The following is a 17,146-nucleotide window of genomic DNA, read 5'->3' as shown; positions in this document are numbered from 1 at the left end:
CACACCAGGGTGCAGGTTCAGGTGTGGACGGGTGTTTGTAGCTCGTTTGGGTGAATACCAAGGACCAGATGCATCTGCCTTGTTGCAATCACATGAGCCTTCGTGGACGAACTCCAGGGTCTCGCGTGGGTGTGGGATCCTTGACACGATCACAGCCAGCAGGTGGCGTTCCTCAGTAATGGCGGTCATGGGTCATCAGTTGGGTCTTCATAGGTAAAGACGTCGCCTCTCAAGCACTGAGCTGGCTGGAAACCACGGAAGAGTCTAAAGACGAAACCCACAAGGGTTATAAGCGCGCGATCCCTGGATGTTGCCCTGAAGGGGTTGGAGAACCAGTGGCAGGTGCGAGTCAGTTTTCCCTAATCTCTGCAGGAGTGCGGGGCGCCCACAGGGAGATCCTCCCCAAAGCACAACTGGGGCCCCCACCAAGAAACACCACTTGTGTCCGCTCCATGCCTGCCACCCCATGAAACCACGCTCAAGACCACTGGGCCGTCTGAAAACATCCAAGCCCCCGTTAACGGGCCCCCCGCCCCGGCGTTCCTGAGAAATCTGGCTTCGTGTCAGCCTCAGGAATGGCCACCGCCAAACCCAGAGAGACGTGCGGCAGCGCGTCGGAAAGACAAGCCAGCGCACCGAAGACACACCCACCGCAAAGGAGGAGACGCCGCAAACACGTGGACACAATCGGCAGGCGGGCTGCGGCGAGGGCCCGGCGGTGAAGGCCAAGATCGGCCAGAGGAACGGGATATTTGCACAGCTTCGGAAAACCTCCCTTAAATCTTTGTATAAAGCGGTATTTAGCAAAAAGCAAGGCTTCGGGGACAGTGACCGCGGTGACCTCAGCACCTCGGGGCTTTCCGCGCACCCGCGTCTTGGGGTGGCAGCGAAACGCAGATTGTCGCCATCGGAAGTCATCCTGTGACATCCAGGGCGGGGTGGGGGTGTGTGCTGGCATCTGGCCGCAGCGGGCTGTCAATCACCCAGCCCCCCTCTGCGGCTCCCCTTACGACCCAAGTCCCCTTGGACCTTATGCACGTTTTGCACTGAGAGCAAGGCGCTGCTCCCTGTGCTCCGCCCGCGAGCCTCCCGACGTCTCTGTGGCACCCACCGTCGCACACGCGTGTCACATCCTGTCTGTGGAACTCCCAGGGCGGCCTGGGTGGGTGAGCCACGCTCTTTATTCTGGATTTATTACATTGTGCAGGTGCCAGCACGTGCTGGGGACTTGATCCGTGACCTCCAGCTTCTGGACGTTAACACCTGCCGCTTTTAATTTATTTTTTAAGATGTTTATTTATTCTTGAGAGACACAGAGAGAGACAGAGGGAGCAGCAGGCTTCGCACACGGAGCTGGATGCTGGACTCGATTCTGGACCCCGGGGTCATGCCCTGAGGAGCAAGTGATGGGTGACCTGGGGATGAGCAGGTGATGGGTGACCTGGGGAAGCACAGATGGTGGGTAACGTGGGGATGAGCAGGTGCGCTGGGTGACACAGGGACCAGTAGGTGCACTGGGTGACCCGGGGAGGAGCAGCTGTGTTGGGTGACCTGGGTGCCTCTGGATGCTGTCCAGCCCGCAGGTGTCGATGCACACGTAACGATAGCTGCCCCCCATGGGATCACACGGTGTTTTCCCTGCCCCACGACCCCGTTCGGCCCCGTAGTCCTGAGTACACGTCCTTAGACGTCTGTGTGAGCCCACAGGAGGCACAAGGGCACCTAATGTCACCTCGCCAGTCTGGGATGACGTGTCCACGTGTCCATCGATGGGAGCAAGCGCCCCGTCCGGTGGGGACGTTGATGGCGGCGCAGACTGGGCGTTCGCAGGGCCGCGAGGACGAGGGCTTCTCTCCGCACCTGCTTCTCCATCGCTGCACATCTGGAAAGGCTCTGAAAAAATTAAGTCTTTTTCTTAAAAGTCCCGTGCGCTCATCCGCCTGTCCCTGGCCGGCTGCCCTCAGGCGCCCGCCCGCCTCTGCTCCTGTCCCTCCACGTCGGAAACGACGTCAGGCAAACGGCGGCACTTGTCACGTTTCTGCGTCTCGCCGCCAAGACGATTTTCCAACCTCGTTGCTCGGACTCCGCGGCTCCTGCCCTGGTAACGAGATGGGCCAGCGGCCGCGTGTTTTCAAGGGGCGGGCTCTGTTCTCATCCGTCTGTCTGTCCATCCGTCCTCCGCAACCGTCCCGCGGGGTCACGAGGTCACCATCTGGCAGGTGGGCCGACGCACACCCAGGATGTCCCAGTGCTTGTCCCAAGGTCACGAGTGCAGAGGGTGGTGGAGAAAGAACTGGAATCCAAGTGCAGGATTTCAAAGGCGGGCACCTCGACGACTCATGCATGCACGGATTCTTGCGTGCAGGGAGCATTTATGCAGCACCTACTGTATACAGCAGGCTCTAGGAACTAGGGATGCAAGGCTGAAAAAATCCCCAAGCAACAGGAATCAGTAAAATATCATCTGTGTGCATCAGTGTCTGTGTGTGTACGAGAAAGAAGACAGAGACCCGGGGGCCGCACACATGGGTGTAAATTAGAAGGAGGCAGGTGAGAGAGTAAAAGCCCCAAGAAAAAGCAGGTGATTGAGACCTGGTCCCTTGCCTGGAGGTCAGTAATGGTGTCACCAAATATTTAAGTCCTGCCTGTGCCCTCAACAATCTGCTGTTCTTGGGGAAACAGAGAAGCCTGGGGTGGGGGCCCTGGCGGATTCCTGATGTCACCCAGCACACCCGGTCACCTGGCAGACCCACTTTTCCCTGGGGTTACCTAGCAGACCTGCTCATCCCCGGGTCACCCAGCGCCTGCGCATCCCCGGGTCACCCGGTGCACCTGCTGGTCACTGGGTCACTCAGCACCTGCTTCTCCCCAGATCACCCAGCGCACCTGCTCATCCCCAGGTCACCCAGTGCCTGCTCATCTCGTCCCTGGGTCACCTGGTGCACCTGCTGGTTCCTGTGTCACCCAGTACACTTGTTCATTCCTGGGTCACCCAGCACCTGCTCTTCCCCAGGTCACCCAGTGCACCTGCTGGTCCCTGTGTCACCCAGCACACCTGCTCATCGCCGTGTTACCCATCACCTGCTCATCCCCAGGTCACCCAGTATCTGCTCATCTTGTCCCTGAGTCACCTGGTACACCTGGTCATTCCTGGATCACCCAGCACCTGCTCCTCCCCAGGTCACCCAGCACACCCAGTCATTCCCAGGTCATCCCGCATACCTGCTCGTCCCTGTGTCACGCATGGCACCTGCTCATCCCCGGGTCACCCATGACCTGCTCCTCCCCAGGTCACCCAGTGCACCTGCTGGTCCCTGTGTCACCCAGCACAGCTACTCATCCCCAGGTCACCCATCACTTGCTCATCCCCAGGTCACCCAGGGGACTTGCTGGTTCCTGTGTCACCCAGGGCACCTATTCATCCCCAGGTCACCCAATGCACCTGCTGGTCCCTGTGTCACCCAGCGCACCTACTCATCCCCAGGTCACCCAGTGGACTTGCTGGTCCCTGTATCACTCAGGGCACCTGCTCATCCCCAGGTCACCCATCACTTCCTCCTCCCCAGGTCACCCAGTGCACCTGCTGGTCCCTGTGTCACCCAGCACACCTGCTCATCCGGTGCTACTCCTCCTCCCCAGGTCCCCCGGAGCACCTTGTCATTCCCAAATCCCCTGTGAGCTTCAACCCCTACTAAGCTCTCGAAGCCTTTTCTTTGTCGTAACTACCCGCCCCGAGGCCCACACTGTCAATAGGATCATCGTCCCCTGGTGCACAGATCCGTGCCTGGTTTGCGGAGAGCAGGAGCCCTGACAGGCCGGGGCGTATTTCAGGCAACACAAAAGGAAGCTGTGGATTCTGGGGGGATGATGGAGAATTACTCCCTCGGTTCTGGGTGTTTGGGAGAAGTGAACCCCGTTGGGCTACACCCGCGCTGAGCTCGGGCACCTCTGCCATTCGCGACTCCGCTCACCGGTTCTCCAGTGTTGGCAGCTCCGCCCGCTTGAGTCCTTTGTCTAATTAGCAGCGACGCGCAGGCGCTCAGAGCTTGGACATCTGGCTCCGACCTCCCGATGTGGGGACTCAGTCCCTCCCGCCTCTATTTGTAGCGACGTCCATCGCATGTCACGGACTCTAAGCAAAACCATCCCTCTTGATGCACAGTTTAAAAGCTGATTCTTTACCTTCCTTTGTTATGGAACAAAGGAAATGGTGCAATTTTAGAAGCTGAACTAACTAGAAAACTTTTCTTTTTGGGGGGGGGAGGCTTTTTAAAAAAAAAAAGTTTTATTTTTCAGTTCTCTGTATACAACATGGGACTCGAACTCAACACCCTGAGATCGAGAGTCTCATGCTCTGCAGACTCAGGCAGCCTGGTGCTCCTCACTGGGGAGATTTGAAGCATTTTGTTTATTTTGCTTTATTGCCTTAAAGAATAGTGTTTTGTTTCATTGCTTTAAAAAAATTTTATTGCTCAAAAAATGTTTTTGTGTGTGTGTGTGTGTTGTGTTTTTTTGTTTTTTGTTTTTTGTTTTGTTTTTTTTGTTTTTGTTTTTGTTTTTTTGAGGAGATGAGCTCTCTTGGATTGGGGTGCTGTATATTCTGGGCAGACCCCTCTGGGTGGTCCCTTCCACATGCACCATTGGGAAAACTTCATAGTCACGTGCAAAATAATGAAATTGGACCCTTGTTCTCACCCCGTCCACACACACACAGGCGCGAATTAACTCAAAATGCATTAAAGACTCAAACCTGAGATCCGCAACCTTTAACTCGCAGAGGAATGGCTTTTTAAAATTTACTTATTTTATTGATTGATTGATTGATTGATTTTTTGGTTGCCTCAAATAAAAACGTTGCACAGCCACGGGAGTGATCACCAGGGGGAAGACACAGTCTGCAGAACAGGAGGAAATATTCAGGAACCACATATCTGGTCCTTCAGAGCTTGTATTTGGGACATGGAAGGACCACTTTGCAAAATAAATAAATAAATAAATAAATTTAAGAAAAAAGCCAGCCACTACCCAAAATAGATGACAAGTGTTTGCTTCTTGGTAAGAGTTCTTAATTCTGGTTTATCTGTAAAAATCAACCAATTGGTCCTAACCATGCAAACACAGTCACTCGGCGTTACAGTTATTGTATTATTATGTGGTTTCTAGTCTCCTTGGGAAATAAAAAAGACTCTCTGATTGCTTGATTTTTCAGGTGGCCGACGGCGTTTCGTTGATTCCCTGGAGGACCCTTCACATGTGTGCTCCCGATGGGTAAGTCCAGCCGTTCTTTGTCGGCTGCATAGGGCTCCGCGCTCTTGAGGCAAACCTAGCTGCTCCAGGTGGCTCCCCGAGCCCTCGGAAATCAGATTCTGTGTTTCCAAGCCCGCCGTCTGTGGGGTCTCCGTGGTTCTTTGGCTTTTCATTGAATATCCTTGAAAACTCTCCAAATGCGTATATCTCCCTGCACCAAATTCACACTCAGAGACCTTCCAGGGGGCGATCTCATGCATCGTGTTGGTTGTAAATGAGGTTGGCAGACTCGAAGTTCACTTTTCTGGACTGATGCACCAAACAGCCCTGGCTTTGCACATGCCTCGAACTAAACTGGAGAGCCGTCAACACAGACCTCCATTCCCGCTGGTTCCACGGGAGGATGGAGGCTCCCACTTCTTCTGACGTTCCCGTCTGGGCACCACAGAGAGAGATGACGGGGACCGAACACATGTCCAGATGATTAAATGCTTGCCCCAAACTCCCGTACATAACGGAGGCTCCATTTCGGTGGCTGCCATTAATCAAGCCAGCCTGGTGTTTCCTGACAACTTTGTGAATGTGCAATTGGTAGTATATTGTTTGAGAAAGAGAAGGCCACTCTTCCAAAAAAAAAAAAAATGGAGCTTATAGATCTGAAACCGGAAATGGAACTCACAAAGGCATGCTCGGAATTATGAATCTGAATTCAAGCTTTAATGAGTCCTTTGGCTTTTTATGGTCTTGAGCTCTGGAGCCAAGCTCATCTCTTCCACTCTGCTTAGAAATAAGACAATTTCTGACTTTCAAATGGAAAATCAGGCTAGCTGCACTTCCTCCTTTTGATGAGAGACACGGATGTCAGGTCAGGCATTTTCCTGCAGTCATCCCCTTCTGAAACCAATTATTTTTGGCCTCCTTTTGGACCTCAAAATAGGACCAATGATAAGTAGGAAGATATATATAAAAATAAGTCAATTTACACATTTTTAAGCTACAAGCAAAGGCAGATGAAAGGATCAGTTCCCACCATGAAAAGCAGGCATATTTTATGAAAGATTTGATTTTGACGTAGCTAGAATTTATTCTGTGAGATCATTCTTACTTCCCCAGCATATTCTGTGACTCGGTATAGAAACTTGAAACACCCCATGAACTGTGTATTTCTGTGAGAATCCTGAATGTGACCCCCTTCAGATCATCTTAGTAGTTCAGATTTATTATCCTGCCCTGCATAGTGGAAGGACCCAATGCAACAAGTGGGTGGATGTCCTTATTTCTTGTGATCACATCTTGGGCCTATAACTGTTCTCCAGTGAACCTACTTCAACCTGATTTCAATGTCAATCGTATACTCGCCACTACATAGAATTAGAAAAAAAAAAAAAGAGCACAGTAGGGGGCAAGCATTAAGTGGCACGTGCCACACAAATGGACGATTCCAAGGACCACCTACCCAACTGATTCTCAAATTCACTAATTTATCCTGCTTTCTAAAGACCCTGAACATAATTACTCTTCTCTGAAAAATCAAGCAGCAGGTCTTTCGACTCTTGTTTGGCACCCAGAGAGGAGCACATTGGCTGTGTTTAATTTGGGAGGATTTCATTTGTTCTCCCATCAGTAGGTTGCATTAGGCTAACACACCATTTGTTAGTCCTCGGGGGGTCAAAACGTAATACAAATCAAGTGGGGCTCAGTGTTCTTCCTCTAAACCAGTCAGGGGAGTCCCGGTTGTACTGCAACGCCAGGATCTTAGCCCAACAAAGGTGTGTGTGTCCGCAGGACCTACATGTTTTCCGTGCTGACGTGGAGATCCAAGCTGACATGGCGACCTCACTACCTGAAATGCCGCCATCTTTAGTTAATGTGGAAGAAGAAAGACATGTTCACACACACAACATTGCACCAGGCAGGACTGCCCACATTGATGTTTCTGTGCAAGCTATGCTGGGAAAATGTGGGGAGCAGATGAAGCCATCAGTGGGCACAGTCTCTGGCCAAAACCCCAGAACTCATATCCCCTGACTGCAGCCAAACACCAAAACGATGCTCGTAAGTGTTCATTCTGTCCTCATCCTGGGAGACATCCAGATGTTCTATGGGAATTTCAGACCAATGGTTGTACAGGTTGCGACAGTAGATGTCAAGTTGATGTGAAGACACCAGGGGAGGTATCCGTGTAGGTTGTTGGTCAGTGCAGATTCCAGGCAGTATGGACGATGCTGGAATTAGGCATCTTGATGAGCTTGGCTGCTCTCACAACAAACGAAGAAGAACGGGAAATAACAAGTATTTCCAGGGATATAGAGAGATTGGAACCCTTGTGCATGTTGGTGGGAATGTAAAATGGCTCAGCTGCTGTGGAAAACCGTATGGCGGTGCCTCAAAGAATTAAAAATAGAACTACCCTGTGATGTAGGAATTCCACTTCTGGGTATAGACCCAAAGGAACTGAAAGCGGGGTCTCGGAGAGACATTTGCACACCCACGGTCAGAGCAGCATGATTCACGATAGCGGAAATGTGGAAGCAACCCAATGACCATCAACAGATGAGTGGATGAGCACACAATGGAATATGACATTCTGGGCATGATGGTGGGAATGATCACACAACGGTGTGAATATGCTCCATGCCGCTGACAGTACATCTCCACATGATTAAAATGGCTGATTTAATATTATCAGTGTCTTAATTTGGTTACAAGGAATCAGGGAGACCCAATACAAGTGCACAAGGCTATTTTTATTCTACTACTCAGTGCCTAGAAGATAGAAGCCCAGTCCCTCCATAGACAGGCAGCCCTGAGTCGACCCCAGCTTATGTCTGAGGCCCTGTGAGGCTGGCCAAGGGGCTGGAGACAAGGTGGCAGGACCACCTGACGCTAAGCCACACTCAGTGTGCAAAGCTTTGGTGGCTAAATTGAGGCTTGAGATGTGTCCATCACACAAGTGAGTTGATTATCCCTCTTTTATCTTTGGAGGATTGAGGATAAGTGGCATCATTTGGAAGAGAATGTTCTGGACAAAGGGTCCAGATGGGGCAGATGGTCATGAAGAGTGAGTACAAGAAATGCCTGAGACGGCCCAGACAAGGGCAGAGGGAGAAATGTGCATTCTTAAGCCTCACACGTATTTGTGGGGTGTTTTGAGGGATATTTTGAGAACGCTTCCTCTTGCAAGCAATGCTTGTGGGTGACTTTTAAAAAGTAGAGAGATCCAATTTCATGAAAATGCAATTGATGTTTGCAGCCTTACTTAAGCCTCAGGTCCATCAAACCCTTTCCCAGACCAAGAAGGGCACCCTGTTAGTGGGTCCGAACATCCCAGAAATTTGGCAGAGCACCCGCCAGATACATCAGTGAGCTCTTTGGGAGGCACACTGGGACCTCAGAGGCACAGCCTGGGTGGGAAGGAGCTATGGTAAGCAGGTGGTGTCAAGGTTTCTGTGTGGACATGACTGGTTAGGATGAGATTGTGGGGCTGGATCCACTGTAACTAGTGTCCTTATAAAAAAGGCAAAGACAACTAAGCAGGTTGGGGAGATGCATCCACAAGCTGAGATGCAAAAAAACCCTGGAAAACCACTGAGTCCTGCAACAGAGTCTCTGTCAGAGAATCCACATGGAAACCACCCTACTGGCACCTTAACCTTTGGGTGTCCAGGCATCAGAACTGAGAATACATTTCTATTGTTTTTCAGAGGCACCCACTTTGGCATTTTGTCACGGCGGCCCTGGGAAACGCACGTCTGAACAAAGGATTTGGGTATGAGGCATGATCTCTGGGGAATTCTGGCCAAACAGCCAGTAGGGGCAACATCCGACACTGTGGTAGGGAAATCAGTCCAAATCATGCAGCACATACTAATCTATCTGCTTGATGTGACAAGAGGACAAGTTAGTGTCTACAGATAATTATTTCAACCACCCCTTACAGAGTGTAAATCTCACGGGGCTGAAGAAAATGATTCTGGGTCCAGCCCCACTGAGATTCTCTGTCTCTGTCTGGGGGCAAGGAAATTTCGCAGTAGAGAAAGATTGGGAAATTCCCCCAACACCTCCGGTCCACAAAGCAGGTGCAGCTTTTTGAGGGGCTCATGGATGATGAGCAGCTAAGTGGATCCTGGCGGCCCGACTCTTCAACATTCAAATATGACAACTTGTCGTATGCAGGTGATTTATAAGAGGAATCCTGACGGCAATCAGGCATCTTCAACAAATCTCCCACGTCCCCTCTCCAGTTGGGGTCCTCTAGTGACAAATCATCCTCCTGTTGGTTCACGACTCCATCCTATCCCTTGTCCTCCCCTGTGTCTTGTTATTAATATGAGAAGCACCAGGATCCTAGTCCCTTCCAGTTGGCAGCACCCCACTGCAATTATTTTAATAGATTTAGACAGACTTAATTGGGACAAAAGATGGTCAGAATGCTTGAGTAACTCCTCCATGACCAACACCGTTAAGGACGCAGGGAGCATCTCAGAGACAAAGAGGATCTCCTTGAAAGAAAGCCGAGGACATCCAAAGTCCACCACCCTTGGTGTCTTAACTCGGGCTGCCGTGACAACATACCACAGACCAGGGGGCCGAGCAGCACAAATATATTTCTGTGCAGTTCTTGAGGCTGGAGGTGTGAGATCCAGGGGCCAGCAGGGTTGGATTCTAGGGAGGACGCTCTTGCTGGCTTGTCCATGGCCGCCATCTTGTATGTCTTCACATGACGCAGAGATTGAGTTCTTCTCTTCTTATAAGGAGAGTAAGCAGCCACCAGCCCCCCATCAGACCCTAATGACTTGCCCAAGGCCCCATCTCCTAAAACCATCCCACTGGTGGAGTAGGGCTTGCACATGTGAGCTTTGGCGGAGGGACATGATTCTTTCCATGCACCCAGCCTTCCCTATTGTGATAAACAGCATCACCCAGATGCACAAAGCAGAATTGCAGGGCACGTGCCTGACTCTTCTTTCTCATCCTCCCCCATATTCAATATGTTTTCAGGCTTTGTCGATTCTCTCCAAGGCATATACTTCCATGTCTGCCCCCTATTCTCCATCATGGTGGCCACCAGCCCCGAGGCAGCCACCACCACCCAGCTGGACCATGATCACAGTCTACTAGATGAGCTCAGTCGCCGTTTCTGATCATTCTCCAAGCACTGACGTGGAGCCGCCATGACTCCATGCTCAGGGACTCGCTTGCATGCTGTGGGCTCTAAACAACTGCGCGTACCCCACCGTACCCTCTAAGACCTGATGATCTCGTGCCTCGGCCTCTCTGTGTCTCCCTACCCTGTCCCCTGCCCTCCCTGCATCAGGCCCACCACACTTCCCTCGGGTCTTCGGACCCACTCAGTCCTTCCAGCCCTCCAGAAGATGGATCAGAAGCAGTAATTATAGAAATGACAGAAGACGGATGTAGTCTGCCAAAGACATTGTCAGAAGAAAATGTGACATCGGAGGCCTCGCTGAAAACAAAAACACGGAACCAATCCTAGACATACTCTGACGGAGCTGTCAAACCAGATAAAATAAAGAAAACTCTCCAAAAGCCTAGTGGGGAATAAAAATAAAACAACAGAAGAATCCAACTCGCCTGGCTTCATTTCATCTCAGACATAAGAAATGACCAAATGGTATTGAATTGCCTGGCATTGATAGGGGGCAAAAAAATAAAATAAAATAAAAAAATATAAAATAAAATAAAATAAAATAAAATAAAATAAAATAAAATAAAATAAAATAAAATAAAATAATAAAATAAAATAAAATAAAATAAAATATAGTAAAATAAAATAAATAAAATAAAATAAAATAAATAAAATAAAAAATAAAAAATCATTAATAAGAATGACATAGGGAGACCTTTAGGAAATGAGCTCTGTCTCCCCCAAATACCATTATAATAATTTCTAATACCCTTTATGCAATCCACGGCGTTTGACTTGGTAATTATGCAGTGCTCCAAAGCCATGCTGCATACAGGGATCCACATTAAGGGATCCACGGTAAAATCTTCATCCTCTAAAAGAAATGGTTTTTGTTATGGTTGATTATTACATTCAGAGCATTTAGAACTTGGAGAGAGGGTTTCATTCTTAATCCACCTTTGAAAAAAAAGGAGTAAAAATCTGAAGGCAAACCAGATGATGATTTGCAAATGTCTTGCTCAAATGGGGCTGCAGAGGATGTGTCTGTGCCCTCACGTCTGTGAAGCTGCAGAACATGAACAAAATACCCTTAATAGGATTTCCTGACTATGACCTGAATGTATTTACATTTTCCTCTCCAAGGGAACAAAACCAGGATGGGCCTATTTTAATTGGTTCAATGCTTCCCTCTGTAGCTTAGTGCCCCTTATAGATGGAAGAAGGTCTTCCCATATGAAAATCTTAAAATTGAGACCCTTTATAAGAATTTATGTGTTTTCTGAAATCCCATTAAAGGTCATGTGGTACCAAAAAAACAGGAATAAAAAAACCCAAATATTTGTTTGGGAAAGACAACAACATGGTATTTTAAGAATCGTGCATCCATGACTGTGCTGATATGATAATCCTTTATAATTTCAGAAAAATCAGAACGCTCCTTTTGCTTTACGGAGAATCCCATCTAACACACAGGACATGGGGTTGGTGTGAACCCAAGGCGCAGAGGCCAACACCTGTGCCATCTGTGCTCATGGAGAGCTGGAGAATCCGGTGAGTGTGCATGCTTCCTTGTGAGTGAGTGCCGTGGGCATACGTATGAGCTACTCTGTGCAAAACCAGGTCCCGCACGTTGACCTTGCCCAACAGGTTTTTGTGGGGGGCTTGAGAGAGGTATCTCCACCATGCTAGTCATGGGCATCATTGTCTGTGGTGGAGCCTCCAAGATGGAGGTTGAAATGAGCAGTTAGGGATCCCTGGGTGGCGCAGCGGTTTGGCGCCTGCCTTTGGCCCAGGGCGCGATCCTGGAGACCCGGGATCGAATCCCACGTCGGGCTCCCAGTGCATGGAGCCTGCTTCTCCCTCTGCCTGTGTCTCTGCCTCTCTCTCTCTCTCTCTCTCTCTCTCTCTGTGTGACTATCATAAATAAATAAAAAATAAAATAAAATAAAATCTTTGAAATGAGCAGTTAGAGCGTGTCCCTGGGTGCACGTAGCACTCGGGCCCTGGAGAGTGTACCATGCACCCAGGCCACCCGGAGCCCAATGGGTTCTGAGCCATAGCTGGGCTGAGAACACCTCAGTCACCCTCCAGTGGCTCCGGTGGACGTGCACCATCGATGAGCTGTAGATAAGATGCATACAGAGAAAGTTGCTTGTTCTCCACTAGAGCCTTGAGAGGAAAATACTCTTCTGGCTACTTTCTTAAAAAATAAGAACATGGAGATGCGGAAGAGCGCGGATACGCATTCACATAGCACCAGGGGCAGGATGAAGAAACGACTGGTGTGCCGGGGCTAAGAGTCCATTGAGAAACATGCTCGCCGTCTGTTAGAAAACCCGTAGGGCTCGTAAGTTTAGCAGCAAAAGGACCTTCCTTCTGGGATGGAAATGGCCTTGCCCTATAAGTGCTCGGGAGCACCCAGGGATGAGCTCATGGGAGTCAATGCAGCAGCCACAGCCTGTCCCATCACTGGATTGTGACTTCCTTCTGAGAAGTCAGACTCCCGGTGTTGGTAGTCCCAGCTGTGGTAGCACACGCACGTGATTACATGTGGTCTCCCCAACCAGACCCTGCAAAACCCCAGAGATCTCCAGAGCCCAAGGTGACACGGCGAGCGGGGAGGCGGCCGGCTTACACTGGAGTCTCCAGATCTTCTGTGCATTTCCAGGCATAGCAGCTCTAAGGAATAAAAAGGCCGTTTCCAAAAAATCATTTTACGAAGGGAGGCATTCTCCTTGTCCACGAAGGGTTCTCCAACCTTGACATTTGAATGAGGTCCATGCATGTCTACGTAGAAGTGGTGCCAGAAAGAGCCTCAAGAAATAAGTGCAGCTACCCAGTGTGTCTACGTATGCACCTGCTCCAGGAGGAGCGTGCAGAGTTCCAGTTCGAAAGAGATCTTTGAATCCAGAGGTGTAAATACTGGGGGAGAAAATGGGTAAAAGGACGGGATGCTGCTGCCCCACACCGTGCCTCTGCTTCTCTCGAGACGACACTCGTTTGGAGCGCACTCTGGTCCAGACGGGATCTCCGTGCAGCTCTGAATGTCTTTTCCTCAAAGCAGGACGGTCTGGTGAACACGGTCTAGTGCACACACCCGCAGCAGCCGCGCTCAGGGAGCCGGGGAGAGGTTAGCAAGTGTGATGAGCGGCGGCGGCAGCGGCGGCAGGACCGGGGCTGTTCCTCACCTCTGAGCTCCTCTGTGGAGCTGATTAGGGGCCACCGTGCATCGTGAACACGACTGATGCATGCAGGCAGCCCAGTCTATTACCCTCCAGTCGCCGCATCCCGTGTCGGGCGTTGGCGGTAACTGTGCCTGGCGTGCCCTGTCGCCTCTCGTCAGGCTTGCTACGCCTCGCTCAGTGTTTTCCAGGAGGCTGGCTCCCTCAGGGACATTGCTCCTTCCCGTGGCAGATGGCTCGTGACTTAAATCCCATCTGTGGTTTCCCACCAGGATGACAGGCGGTCTGACCTGGAAGGGACTCTGGGGACCTGCGTGTTCAGACTGTGAAAACCAAGTCTCGGTGGCCCCATGGTGTATTTGGGTGACGGGCACACATCTGAGCACGTGCTCCTCCAATTATGTCTCAATTAGTTGGGGTTGCCTTGATGCACCTGCCTGATGCCTGGCGTTCTCAGCTGACATGTGTGCTTACGTGGGTATAAGACACACGTCCGTACATACATGCATTGATGTCCTCGGCCTCACATGCACGTACCACACCACATGCATACACGCACACATGTACCAACACATGGCACATACTGCTCCCTATACACAATTCGCCACCACAGAATTCGCAATATCAATGATACAAAACTATCCCCCTGACAGCTGCCATCCGATAGTTTGTTCTCCTTTGTTTAGACATAGTAGCAATGAGGACTTCTTTATTATTATTATTAATTGTTATTGTTATTGCAAGTGATTTGTTATTTATTATTGATATAACCATTTATGTTTGCAAGTCCCCTCAAACACCTAGATTCACATCTTCCGAAGCATTCTGAAGGTATCCCTACCCTGAAGACCTGCCCACAGCCTTCTGGGATGGGAGAAACATGCTTTTTTATGTTTCCATGTCATTTTGTTTTTTCTTTTTCCTATCCCGCAAGGGCTCGTGAATCGTGGGTGGGTGGATTTGGTGCTTGTGTATGAGCTGCAATATGTGATCATGCTCTTAGCTGTACTACGGTGAGCCCCAAGGAGGCTCAGATCGTGCATCTGTCAGGGTTGTCCAGAGAAACGGAACTGAAAGGTTGCATATTCATATAAAGACAGAGATGTTTTTTCTTTTTCTTTTTTTTTTTTTTTTTAAGAACTGGGTCATGCCATAGTGGGAGCTGAGAAGTCCAAAACCTTCAGGGTAGACCAGCACACTAGACATGCGGGAAACAGCTGAGGTGTGCAGACCATGTGCCGACAGGATTCCCTTTCGCTCAGGGGAGGTCACTGCTCATTCTCTTAAAGCCCTCAACTGGTTAGATGAGGCCCACCCATCTCATGGGTGGATGGTAATCCACTTCGTGGATGGCAATCTGCTTCACTCAGTGTCCACTGCATTCAATGCCAACCGCGTGCCGAAAATAACATAAAACACTTACAAAGAACCCTCCGGAATGATATTTGATCACATCTCTGTAGCCCTGTGGCTTGGACACGTTGACACATAAAAACGACCATCACAGATCTGCTCGCTGTTGAGGAAGACAAAACGACTGGAGACCTGGAGCCAGTGACAGGCTCCACAGGGTCTCCAAGAGAAACTTTGGTGCTTTTCTTCCACACCAGCAGGATTAACCGAATATTCACTTGCCACGGACAATACGTGCGTTAGTAAAATTCCCACATTCCCCTGCCTTGTGGGCCTGGCGTATTAGAGCAGCTCAAAAGTGCAAACATCGGCGTCTATCCTTCGTCCCCATGTGTGCATCCACAGTCTTGCATGGGGAGTCTGAAAACTACAGTGGAGCCTGGTGCGTGTTTTGGCAGTTTTCTATTTCCCCCCATCTGTGGGTCGCTTTTTGCAGAAACCTGCGCCAGACCTCAGAGTACACGTCCCGGCTTCTCAGGCTGGCGAGGCAGTTTCCGGGAGTCTTGCGGAAGGGCAGATTGCGATGTAGCAGAGCCGAGACTTCTGCCCCCAGGTGAGGTCGGTGCCGCAGGTGCACGGGACACACTCTGGGCACCCGTGGACGCCTAGCTCAGCAGTCACAGCGGAGCACACGATGGCCGGCATGGACGAATTCCCAAGGCTTCAACCCAAATCTCCTCCCGTGTTAAAACGCTCTCACATTGCAGCAAGAAGAGGGAACCCGCAAGCCAGCCCGGGCTGCAGACAGACAACTGGAGTTAGTACACTCCCACCTGCTTCTAAAGCCCGGGTACGCAAGTCTTCACGACGCCCAGAGCCCCCCTCACCTGTGCTCACCTGTGCGCTTGCCTGGAGCCAGCCGCAGGGCCCATAGGGTGGGCACCTGCGTCCATGCCCTGCCCGCGCAGAAATGCTCCAGTGCATTCGTCTTCAAGAGGGTGTGTGGAACAGAGAAAACAGACGCTTGGCTGATCGCACCGGCCGTGCTCACACATAGAGAAGGACAAGTAACAAAATCAGAATGTGCCGTGAGGTGCGGAAACATACCTCTGTCGTATGGACCCAGCCCTGAGCCCGCACACCCACCACCGATCACCTCAAGGCCCCCGAGCTCTATCCCAGGTTCCATTTCTTACATTGCATAACAGTGCACATGATGAGGACATTAGCCATCATTTTACATGTATACTCTATATGTATATATACATTCAATATACGATACATAGGATATACATATTATATAGAGTATAGGATATAAATCTTATATTTTTATGTATATTATGTATGCATTACAGATTATTCAGTATATGTGCTGCATAGAGTACTTGGTATGATGGGTAATATATTTTCATATAATTATGTATATATAATTGTATATGACGTTCGTATGTAATCACATAACATAATATATATAATTTTTACAAATATGTACCTCTATGTGTATACAATATATACACACATATAAAAATAAAAATATATACACATATCTATATATACACACATACCTATATGTATATACACCTATATATACATATAAATATGTAATTGTACAATTATATATATTGCATAATATATACACATGTATTCACATATATACGTACAAATATATATAAAAATTATATAATTTTGTTATATAACCTATATACATGTATGCAAATACATGATTATATATACATTACATAATATCCATTTATGTGATTGTATAATTATATATTGCATAATATATATACATGTATTCACATATATACATACAAATATATATAAAAATTATATACTTTTGTTACATAACACATACACATATTTGCAAATAATGATTATATATACATTATATAATATCCATATATGCAATGTGTATGCAAATATACAGAATATAGAAACATAATTATATGACATATATGCACTATGTACATTATATAATATATATACAAATTACATAATTATACGTGTTATATGGTATATACACACATATGTGCAAATATATAATTGTATAACATGTGTACATGGTATCATATATACACATATGTGCATACAAACAGGTATGATTGTGTATTTTATATGCATCCAGCCATGCACATGTATCTTAAATGTCTTAGAAGACAGAAATATCAAGTAAATACTGGTGTAGCTGCATGCTGGCATAGAACCTGGTGATTAG

The 17,146-nt window shown here is 48.8% G+C and overlaps 1 long non-coding RNA gene across 2 annotated transcripts in view; it reads left to right on the top strand.

The window, feature by feature from the left end:
• The window catches only part of LOC102156221, a 52,932-nt gene that overhangs the window by 12,786 nt on the left and 23,000 nt on the right, over positions 1-17,146 (top strand). The window contains exons 3-5 of one of the 2 annotated variants that reach the window (XR_005386052.1): positions 5,210-5,268; positions 11,819-11,947; positions 12,964-16,433. This is a non-coding gene — a long non-coding RNA (uncharacterized LOC102156221). Of the gene's footprint in view, positions 1-5,209; positions 5,269-11,818; positions 11,948-12,963; positions 16,434-17,146 lie in introns of those variants that run through there. The other variant, XR_005386051.1, reaches the window with a different exon arrangement.

This window comes from Canis lupus, chromosome X (assembly GCF_011100685.1).
Source record: "Canis lupus familiaris isolate Mischka breed German Shepherd chromosome X, alternate assembly UU_Cfam_GSD_1.0, whole genome shotgun sequence".
NCBI classification, from domain to species: domain Eukaryota; kingdom Metazoa; phylum Chordata; class Mammalia; order Carnivora; family Canidae; genus Canis; species Canis lupus.
Note: the sequence above shows the minus strand (reverse complement) of the source record. Positions and strands in the feature narration are given on the sequence as shown.